The sequence below is a fragment of the Equus quagga genome, chromosome 12, assembly GCF_021613505.1.
Source record: "Equus quagga isolate Etosha38 chromosome 12, UCLA_HA_Equagga_1.0, whole genome shotgun sequence".
Classification (NCBI taxonomy): Eukaryota; Metazoa; Chordata; class Mammalia; order Perissodactyla; family Equidae; genus Equus; species Equus quagga.
This window is the reverse complement of record NC_060278.1, coordinates 73,066,769-73,078,929: the sequence shown is the minus strand read 5'-3', so window position 1 is coordinate 73,078,929 and position 12,161 is coordinate 73,066,769. Positions and strand designations below refer to the sequence as shown.

The window sequence follows — 12,161 nt, the reverse complement described above, 5'->3', positions numbered from 1 at the left end:
GGCCACGGGGGCAGCCCCATCCCCCCTTACTTCTAATCTGCTGCTTCTAACATGATATGGAGGGACTCCATAAATTTCTAATACCATTAACAGTGGTCAAGCATGGGACTCAGTTTCTTTATCTGCAAAATGTGTCTTATCCTCACAAATCATTGTATAATTTTTATGAGACAATTCATGCAAACCACATAAAACAGTGCTATCATAGTATAAAAATGCAATAAATGTTAGCTACTATCATTATAGAAATTAGATAACTAGACTTATTACGGTCAGGTGTAAATAAGCTCAAAGTAAAAACATAAATTTGGTTTTGTTGATTTAGAACACTCAGGGAATTTGGCTTTTATTTTTAAACTACTGCAGGTATACAGTGAACTTCCAGGCACATGAGAGATTTCTGCTTCTGGATAAGATGGAATAACAGGGAACAAATTTACACTCTTGGCTGAACCAATGGAAAAAAAAGACAACACAGAAAACAACAGTTTCAGACATTAGAGAGTAGACAATGTACGACAGTGATCCCTGAGAGAAAGGAAACAAACAAGGAAAACCCTATGACTGCCCCAGCTTACTGCCTGGAGAGTTTTCAAGCAACAGAGCAGAAAGGAACTCAGGCAGAGCCTGGAGGTCTCTCTCAGTTGAAGAGAGAGAGCTTAGGCAGCCAGCGAGGCCAAAGTGGCCTAAGTTCACAGGGCATAGTACCAGAGAGGAGACAGCAGCACAGAGAAAGGACTCTGGAGAAGTGCAGAGTCCCCTTCTATTCTTAAGCAGAGTAGAGATCAGTGTATGCATAAGAGAACATTACCCAAAGCCTGGTAAACAATAATGTTAAAGTTTTAGAGGAAATAATCTCCAAGTTCACACAGGGCCAGAACAGCTGCCATTCTCGCCAAAGTAAAAACTCTCATTCTGGGTGCATCTGTTACAGCACTCAGAATGGTTTTGCCCCAATAGCAAAGCAAAATTAGCTCAAGGCTAAATGTTTCTCTAGTCGCATATACTATAAGGCAAGACCTGACAGGATGAAACTGTCTCTAAATAACCACATACTAGTATAAAGCCTAAGAAAATTTATTAAAATACAAAAATATCCAGCATCCAATAAGGTAAAACTTAAAATGTCTGTAATCAAGTAAAAAATTACCAGGCATACAAAGAAGCAGAAAAATGTAACCTATAATGAAGAGAGAAATCGTACAATTGAATAAAACCCAGAAATGAAAAAATGAGGAGTGACATCAGCATCATGGAAGAGTGAGATGTTCCCTGTATCTCTCCCCTCTAAGTTACAACTAAATGGACATTCATTAACCAACAGAAGATTCCTTACACAGCACAACAGGACACCTAAGAGATCCACACAGCCATACATCTGAAGGTGGGTGGAATGGATCCCCAGGACACAGTGGAACTAGGTGAGCAGACACTTTCCCCTCCCCAGAGACAGCAATCCAGGTCACAGATCTTCACACAGTGGCCAGCTCAACTGTGAGTGAAGGAGAGGAGACGCAGGCAGCAAGACCCACACACAAACACTGTTGGAGTGGTGGTCCAGCCTGCGGGAGCACACACCATGCCACAGTGGCCCACCTACATGAGAGCTCCCCACCAAGTGCCAGCAGCTCACCCTGTGCCAAGGCTCCCCACCAACCAAATGCAGCAGCTCAGCCAACTTGCCTGTGAACGCAGCACAGGCCCAAACGAAAGTGCCCCTCCCACCTAGTGCAGCAACTCAGCTGGTGCCTTGCTCTGCCCACAAAAAAGTGCCTCTCCTACCTAGAGAAGCAGCTCAGCTGAACCTGCCCACCAAGCATAGCACCCAGCCACATGACACCCACGAAGCACAGAGGCTGCGCCAGCATGAGCACAATCTGCCAAACAGCTACAACCAGCCCACATGAACGCAGAGTGGCCCAACCATCACAACTACCAGCAGACAGGGCAGGATCAAAAAACATAGCCCCTGTCATCCCAGCTACATAATCTACAATATGATGTTACCACAAATGTACCAGCAGAAGATCAATGTATCAAACACCAGGAGAACTACAGTAACACTGCAGAGTAGAAGGAAAATGACAAGTCTCCAGAAACCAATCCTGAAGTCACAGAAGATTACAATCTAAATGACAGAGAATTCAAAATAGTTGTCATAAATAAACTCAACAAGTTACAACAAAACACAGAAAGATAGTTCAATGAGCTCAGAAATAAAATTAATGAACAGAAGGAATACTTCACCAAAGAGACTGAAGCCCTTAAAAAATATATACAGAAATTCTGGATATGAAGAACACAATCAATGAGATAAAAAATAATGTAGAAATGATAAAAAATACAGCAGACATGATGGAGGAGAGAATTATGAATTACATGATAGAAATACAGAAATGCTTCAGGTTGAGAAGGCAGAACTAAGATTTTTAAAGAATGAAGAAATTCTTTGAGAAATGTCCAACTCAATTAGGAAAAGTAATATAAGGATTGTAGGTATACTGGAGGGAGAAGGGGGGAGGAGGAAGAAGAGCGGCAGAAAGGAGCAGAGAGTTTGTTCAAAGAAATAACAGCTGAGAGCTTCCCAAACCTGGGATGGAGCTGAACCTACAAGGACATGAAGCCAACAGAACTCCTAATTACATCAATGCAAAAAGACAAAAACTTTCAGCCAAGAATACTGTATCCAGCAAAATGATCCTTCAGATATGATAGAGAAATAAAAGCTTTCCCAGATAAACAAAATCTGAGGGAGTTTATCACCACTAGACCTGCCTTACAAGAAATGATGAAGGAAGACTTCCTACCTGAAACAAAAAGGTAAAGGTTTACAAAGCTTTGAACAAGGAGATAAACACACAAAATCAGAAAATTCCAGCTCTCTATCAGAATAGGTTAGCAAACACTTAATTATAACATAAAGATAAAGGGAAGGAAAGCATCAAAAATAACTATGAACACTTCAATTTAGTCACAAACTCACAACCCAAAAATAATACTTTGTGACGATAACTCAGAAGGGGAACAAGAGATGGAACTTGTTTAGGCTAATAAGAGGCTATCAGAAAATAGACTATCTCACTTACGAGATCTTTCACACACACCTCATTGTAACCATTAAACAAAATATCAGAGCAGAACCACAAATCATAACTAAAGAGAAAACTGAGAAATCATCACAGAAAACGACCAAACTGAAATGGCATTCAGAAATAGAAGGGAAAAGAAACAATGGAAATATAGAACTGGAAAACAAGAGATAAAATGGCAGTATTAAGCCCTTACATATACAAAATCACTCTAAATGTAAATGGATTGAATTCTCCAATCAAAAGACACACAGTGGCGGGATGGATTAAAAAACAAGACCCAACAATATGCTGCCTCCTGGAAACACATCTCAGCTCTAAAGACAAACATAGGCTCAGAGTGAAGGGATGTAAGATGATACTCCAAGCACATGGCAAGCAAAAGAAAGCAGATGCTGCCATACATAAATCAGAGAAAGCAGATTTCAAGATAAAAAAGATAATGAGAGACAAAGAGGGGTATTATATAATGATAAAAGGGACATTCCACCAAGAAGACATAACACTTATAAATATATATGCACCTAACACAGGAGCACCAAAGTATATAAAGGAACTATTAACAGACCTAAAGGGAGAAATTGACAGCAACACAATAATAGTAAGAGACCTCAACACCCTACTTACACCAATGGATAGATCATCCAGACAAAAAGTCAACAAGGAAAGAGCTAAAATGTTAAATGGAACACTAGACCAGATGGACTTAATAGATATATGGAGAAAACGCCATCCCAAAACTGCAGAATACACATTCTTCTCAGGTGCACATGGAACATTCTCAAAGATAGACCATATGTTGGGAAAGAAGGCAAGCCTAAATAAATTTAAGAAGATTGAATTTAAGAAGAAATAAATTTAAGAAGGTTGAAATCATATCAAGTGTCTTTTCTGACCACAATGAAAACAGAAATCAACTACAAGAAAAAAGCTAAGAAAGTCAGAAATATGTGGAGACTAAACAACATGATAGTGAAAAACCATTGGCTCAATGAAGAAATCAAAGGAGAAATTTGAAAATATCTAGAGACAAATGAAAATGAAAACATAACATACCAACTCTTAGGGATGCAGCAACAACAGTGCTAAGAGCATAAATTTATGCCAATACAGGCCTACCTCAACAAATAGAAAAATCTCAAATAAGTAATCTTAAACTATACTTAACAGAACTAGAGAAAGAAGAACAAAGCCCAGAGTCAGCAGAAGGAGGGAAATAATAAAAATTAGAGCAGAAATAAATGAAATAGAGACTTAAAAAAAATGAAAAGGATCAATGAAACTAAGAGCTGGTTCTTTGAGAAGATAAACAAAATTGACAAACCCTTAGCCAGACTCACTAGGAAAAAAAGAGAGAAGGCTCAAATAAATAGTTATTAAGTGAAAGAGGAGAAATTACAACAGATAGCACAGAAATACAAAGGATTATAAGAAAATATGATGAAGAACTATATGCCAATCTAGAAAAAATGGATAAATTCTTAGACTCATACAACCTCCCAAAACTGAATCAAGAAGAAATAGAGAATCTGAATAGACCAACCACAAGATACTGAAACATTAATCAAACACCTCCCAAAAAACAAAAGTCCAGGACCAAATGGCTTCTCTGGAGAATTCTACCAAACATTCGAAGAGGATTTAACACCTACCCATCTCAAACTATTCTGAAAAATTGAAGAAGAAGGAACACTTCCTAACTCATTCTACAAGGCAAACAGTACCCTGATACCAAAACCAGACAAAGACAACACAAAAAAGGGAAATTACAGGCCAATGTCGCTGATGAACATAGATGCAAAAATCCTCAATAAAATATTAGCAAATCAAATACAGCAATATATTAAAAGGATCATACACCATGATCCAGTGGGATTTATACCAGAGATGCAGGGATAGTTCAACATCGGCAAATCAATCAACATGATACACCACATTAACAAAATGAGTAATAAAAATCACATGATCATCTCAATAGATGCAAAGAGAGCATCTGACAAGATCCAACATCCATTGATGATAAAAATTCTCAATAAAATGGGTAGAGAAGGAAAGTATCTCAACATAATAAAGGCCATATATGACAAACCCACAGCTAACATCATACTTAACGATCAAAAACTGAAAGCTATCCCTCTGAGAACAGGAACAAGAGTGCCCACTCTTGTCACTCCTATTCAACATAGGAGGTTTTTGCCAGAGCAATTAGGCAAGAAAAAGAAATAAAAGCTATGTAAATTGGAAAGCAAGAAGTAAAACTCTCGCTGTTTGTGACCAACATGATCTTATATATAGAAAACCCTAAAGAATCCACCAGAAAACTATTAGAAATAATCAACAACCACAGCAAATTTGTAGGGTACAAAGTCAACTTACAAAAATCAGTTACATTTCTATACAGCAATAACAAACTAGCAGAAAGAGAAGTGAAGAATACAATCCCACTTAACAATCACAACAAAAAGAATAAAACATCTAGAAAAAAATTTAACCAAGAAGGTGAAAGACCTATACACTGAGAACTATAAAACATTATTGAAAGAAATCAAAGAAGACGTAAAGAATAGGAAAGATATTCCATGCTCATGGATTGGAAGAATAAACACAGTTAAAATGTCCTTATTACCTAAAGCAAATCTACAGATTCAATGCAATCCCAAGCAGAATCCCAATGCCATTCTTCACAGAAATGGAACAAAGAATCCTAAAATTTATATGCAACAACAAAAGACCCCAAATAGGAAAAACAATCCTGAGAAAAACCAACAAAGCTGGATGCATCACAATTCCTGACTTCGAAATATACTAAAAAGCTATAATAATCAAAACAGCATGGTAGGGACACAAAAACAGACACACAGATCAATGGAACAGAACTGAAAGCCCAGAAATAAAACCATACATCTTTGGACAGCTAATTTTTGACAAAGGAGCCAGGAACATACAATGGAGAAAGTAAAGTCTCTTCAATAAATGGTGTTGGGAAAACTGGACAGCCATGTGCAAAAGAATGAAAGTACATCATACACAAAAGTTAAGTCAAAACAGATTAAAGACTTGAATGTAAGATCTGAAACCATAAAACTCCTGGAAGACAGTATACGCAGTACACTCTGACATCGGTCTTAGCAGCATCTTTTTGAATACCATGTCTACTCGAGTAAGGGAAACGAAAGAAAAAATAAACAAATGGGGCTACATCAGGCTAAAAAGCTTCTGCGAGGCAGAGGAAACCAGGAACAAAACGAAAAGACAACACCCCAACTGGGAGAAAATATTTCTAAACCATGTATCTGACAAGGGGTTAACTTCCAAAATATATAAAGAACTCATACAAGTCAACAACAAAAAAACAAATTTGATCAAAAAACAGGCAGAGGATATGAACAGATGTTTTTCCAAAATATACAGATGGCCAATAGGTACATGAAAAGATGTTCAACATCACTAATTTTTAGGGAAAGACAAATCAAAACTACAATGAGATATCACTTTACACCTGTCAGAATGGCTATAATTAACAAGACAAAAAATAACAAATGTTGGAGAGGCTATGGAAAAAAGGTAACCCTCATACACTGCTGGTGGGAATGCAAACTGGTATAGCCACTATGGAAAACAGTACAGAGATTTCTCAAAAAATTAAAAACAGAAATACCATACGATCCAGCTATCCCACTACTGGGTATTTATCCAAAGAACATGAAATCAGCAATCCAGAGAGACTTATGCACTCCTATGCTCACTGCAGCATTATTCACAATAGCCAAGATGTGGAAGCAACCCAAGTGCCCACCAACTGATGAATGGATACAGAACATGCAGTGTATAAATACAATGAAATACTACTCAGCCATAAAAAAAAAGACAAAATCGTCCCATTTGCAACAACATGGGTGGACACTGAGTGTACTATGTTAAGTAAAGAAAGCCAGACAGAGAAAGACAAACATGGTATGATTTCACTCATGTGGAAGATAAACAAACATAGTGATAAGGAGAACAAATTAGATTACCAGAGAGGAAGTAGGTAGGGGGGAGGTGGAAAAGGGTAAAGGGACACACGTATCGTGATGGGTGAAAACTAGACTATTGGGAATGAGCAAGATGCAGTCTACACAGAAACTGATATATAATAATGTACCCTGAAATTACACAATGTTATAAACCAATATGATGTCAATGAAATAATTTTTTAAAAAATGATACAATTAGGAAACAAAGATAGTGAAACTTATAACTCTATCCATATGTTCAAGAAGCTACAGGAAAGATTAAACATGTTAAGTAGATACATGAAAGACTTTTTTTAAAGATGCAAATCAAACTTCTGGAGATAAAAACTACAATGTCAAAATGAAAAATAAACTGGAAGGGTTTAACAGGCAATTTGATATTGCAGCAAAATAATCAGTGAACTTGCAAACAGCAATGGAAATTAAAGCGAAAAGAAGAGAAAAATGAATGGGAAAAGTAAACAAATTATCAGTGATCTGTAAGACTACTACAAGAGGTGAAATATACATGTAATTGGAGTCCTGAAGGCTAGAAGAGAAGGGGGCATCAGACAAAATGTCTAAAGAAATTAACAGCCAAAACTTTTCTAAATTTGATGAAATGTAAATCCCTACCTGTCCAAGAAACAAAATGAACCCAAACTCAATAGATTGCAAGAAAACTATAAGCCAGATCTCTCACATAAACACAGATGTAAAAATTCTTTACAAAATATTAGCAAACTGGATCCAACAATATATAAAAAAGATAATACTTTATGACGTAATGGAGTTTATCCCAGGATAAATGGAATGCAATTGTTGCTTTAACAGTTGAAAATCAACCAATCACTACATTAACTAAGAAAAATTATAAAATCGTCTCAATGGATGCAGAAAAGCACTTGAAAAAATACATCTATTCATATTAAAAACTTTCAGCACACTAGGAAAAGAAGGGAACTTTTTCAACATGATAAAGAGCATCTATGATAAATCTACAGCAACTGGCATACCTAACGGTAAGACCAAACGCTTCCTCCCTAAGATCACAAACAAGATAAGAATGTCCACTCTCACATTTCTATTCTACATTGCACTGGCGGTCCTGGACAGTGTAATAAAGAAAAAGAAATTACTTAAAGGAACCCAGATTAGAAAGGAAGAAGTAAAACTATCTTTATTTCCAGCAGACATTGACTGTTTATCTAGAAAATCTTATGGAATCTATAAAAATAATTCTGGAACAAATGTATTTAGCAAATTCCCAGGATAGAATATTGATATACTAAAATCAATCATATTTCAAAGATTTTGTTTTTTTCTTTTTCTCCCCAAAGCCCCCCGGTACATAGTTGTGTATTTTCAGTTGTGGGTCCTATTAGTTGTGGCATGTGGGATGCCGCCTCAGCATGGCTTGATGAGCGGTGCCACATCCGCACCCAGGATTCAAACTGGCGAAACCCTGGGCCATCGAAGTGCAGCGCACGAGCTTAACCACTCGGCCACGGGGCTGGCCCCTCAATCATATTTCTATATGTTGGTAATGAACTTTTTAAAAATGCAATTCATCATAGCATCAAAAAGAATGAAATACTTAAGTATAAATTTGATAAAAGCTGTGCAAGACCTGTACACTGAAAACTATAAAACACTGTTCAGTGAACTTTAAGACTAAATAAATGGATATGTTGCAATCCTAATTAAAATTCCAGTGGGCTATTTATGGAAATTGACAGGCTAATCCTAAAATTCATATGGAAACGCAAAATGCCTAAAATGGTCAAAACAACAAAGAATAAAGATGAAGAACTATATATGTGAGAAAATCAGATAACTAGTTCCAGACAAGTGTAGCATCATTATACGATATCATTTTAATGGGAAGGTGGCCATCACTTTCTCCCATGTATTTTCTTTGTAAAACAAAGTATTGCACATGTCCCCTTTGACAATTGCCTCACTTTGTCCTCTCCTTCCTCCTTCCCAGAAATAATCACAGTGAGTTTGGTAGCCTTATTTCCAGATCTTTTTTGTATATCTATGTAGTCTTAGACAATTAGAATATTGTATACATTGTAATATTACAAAGAAATATATGGGAATGAGAAAAGCTTAAATTCAAAACAACTGTTACCTAGGGGCAGGGGCAGAGATGGGGTCAGTGAAAGAGTGTGGGACAGGAGGAAGGACAGGGATGCCATTAGAAAAGGTTCAATCTAGGCAGCTTCAAATCTCTTGCTAATGTTTTATTTCCTAACCTGGGTGATGAGAAACAGGTATTCATCATATTGTTTTGTAATTTTTTAAGAAAACATAAATTAAACTGAACACGTCATTAAACAACTTGATTTTTTTACTCTACAATGTAGAGATCTATCCACATTACTATATACAAATGTTTCCCTCTTTTTTTGCTGAGGAAGATTTGCCCTGAGTTAACATCTGTTGCCAATCTTCCTCTGTTTTGTATGTGAGCTGCCATCACAGCACAGCCACTGACAGATAAGTGGTGTAGGTCCATAACTGGGAACTGAACCTGGACTGCCAAAGCAGAGTGTGCCAAACTTAACCATGAGGCCACAGGGGCTGGCCCTTCTCTCTTTTTTTTTTTATGCTGCAGAGTATTTAATAATATGGCTAGAAAACAATTTAGCCATTGATGGACATTCAGGTTGTTTACAATTTTAAACACCACAAGAAACACTGCTCTAACCTTGTGCTACACAAGCCTTCCTGTGTACATGTGAAGGTGTTCTGTCTTAAGATAGAATTGCTGCAGCACACACCATGTGCATTTTCCTTTTTTTGTTTTTTTTTTGGTGAGGAAAATTGGCCCTAAGCTAACATCTGTGCCAATCTTCCTCTATTTTGTATGTGGGACACTGCCACAACATGGTTTGATGAGCGGTGTGCAGGTCCATGCCCAGCATCCAAACCCACAAACCCCAGGCCACTGAAGCAGAACACACAAACTTAACCACTACGCCACCAGGCTAGGCTCTTTCCATTTTTTACATTAATAAATAATATCAAAATTTTTCTCAACTGGCTATAGCAATTTATGTTCCCACCACCATTATAACAAAGAACCTGTTTTTCCATACCCTCGACAATATTGGATGTTATTAGTCTTTGTTAATTTTACTACTTTACATAAGGTGAAAATATCATCTTGTCATTTTAATTCACAATTTCTTCATTAACATTATTATTGGGCACCTTTTTGTATATTTATACACTATCAATTTTCTTTTCAATAAATTGCCTATTTGTATCATTCACCAATTTTTAAAGTGTAGGTTATCTTTTTCTTGATATTTTACAGTTCTTTAACACTATGAATACTAATCTTTTGTTTCCTACCTATACTACAAATAATTTTTCTCAGTTCCAAAGGCCATACTTTCTTTTAATTCAGATCACAGTATCTTCGGTTGTCTAATAGCTCTACATTTTCACTTTCATATGTTTCAATATTTAGCCTAATTTTTTAGTCTTAATAAGGTCTTTGTCACCCCACACTCATAAACATAATCTCCCATATTTTTTCCTAAAATTCTACACTATGGCTTTTTTTTTTTAAGATTGGCACCTGAGCTAACAACTGTTGCCAATCTCTTTTTTTTCTGCTTTTTCTCTCCAAATCCCCCAAGTACATAGTTGTATATTTTAGTTGTGGGTCCTTCTAGCTGTGGTATGTGGGATGCCGCCTCAGGGTGGCCTAATGAGTGGTGCCATGTCCGTGCCCAGGATCCAAACTGGCAAAACCCTGGGCTGCCAAAGCGGAGTGCGCAAACTTAACCACTTAGCCATGGGGCCGGCCCTATACTATGCTTTTTTACTTTCATATTTGAACTTTATTTTTTCCAATGGTGTGACAAAGGAATTAATTAATGTTTTTCCACAAGGTACCCAATTGTCCCAAAGCAATTTATTTACTACACTATCCTTTTTCCTCACAATGCTTTGAGACGGCACTGTTACAATAGACTAAATTTACTTACATACTGGGTCCGCTTTGGGACTTCTAGTTCTGTTCTACTGATCTTTTTATATATCCCCATACCTAAATCAATGTTTTAATTACTATAGTACTATAAAGTATCACAACAGCTATTAGATAAGTCCAACTCTTTGATCTGTTTCAAAATTGTCTTGGCTATTATTGTACACTTGTGCTTCCATATAAATTTGAGAATCAGCTTGGTAAATGTCATGAGGAGTGGTAAGAATGGCATTATGGTAGGTTTGTAGGTGAACTTTAAAATAGTTTTCACAGGGTAAATGTTATTTTTCTTGTCAACTAAAACAACTGCATTGTTTCCTTCCCACTGGGCATGTGTCTTCTAAATTGGTTTAGTTAGGGTTAATTTCGCTTTACGTATAATAGCAAATATGGGTGAAAGGAAACAGTCACGTCTAAATCAACATTGAGGAGAATATAAATCCAGAGACAATCTGTTTGCACCTATTACTCCCCTAAAAAGGTATGGATAGTAGGACTTTGTGTATGTACTAAACAGACACTTAGTAAATTTTGGGTTGGTAGACTTCATACCAGTTAAACAAAATAGCATAGGTTTAACATAAATTATGAGAAAAGTATATGTAAGAATCCTTTAATCAGTTTTCCTACTTTCAGAGTTATAAGTAAATTTATTGATATCAACCAAATACATACTAGAAATGTCTCAAGAAATCAGATTTGCTTTTCCCTATCCTTGCTTTACTGAAAACACGTTAAAATCTAGTATTTCTCTGAAATTTTTTTTACAATTTACCATTTCAGTACCACAATTACACCTGAGAAGTATATGATTAAAAGGATATCTTGAATATATTTAGGTAGAAGGTTTCAAGATGTTTCAAAACTATATTAATTTACTTTCTGTGACTTCAAATTATAACAGCCAAATAAAGTGATTCCTACAGCACTGTTGTCACATCTTTCCACACAGAACATTAATGTAAGTTTCACAGCCAGGCATGCTGAACTGACTATGAGACTTCACAGCCAGGCATACTGACTACGAGACCGTATTGAGGCATATTTGTTCATATTGTTAGGCATGCT

General features: G+C 36.5%; 1 protein-coding gene across 9 annotated transcripts in view; it reads right to left on the bottom strand.

Annotated features, from left to right (window-relative positions):
• Positions 1–12,161, bottom strand: part of TASP1 (taspase 1) — a 249,810-nt gene that overhangs the window by 185,601 nt on the left and 52,048 nt on the right. The gene's annotated exons all lie outside the window — the stretch shown is intronic.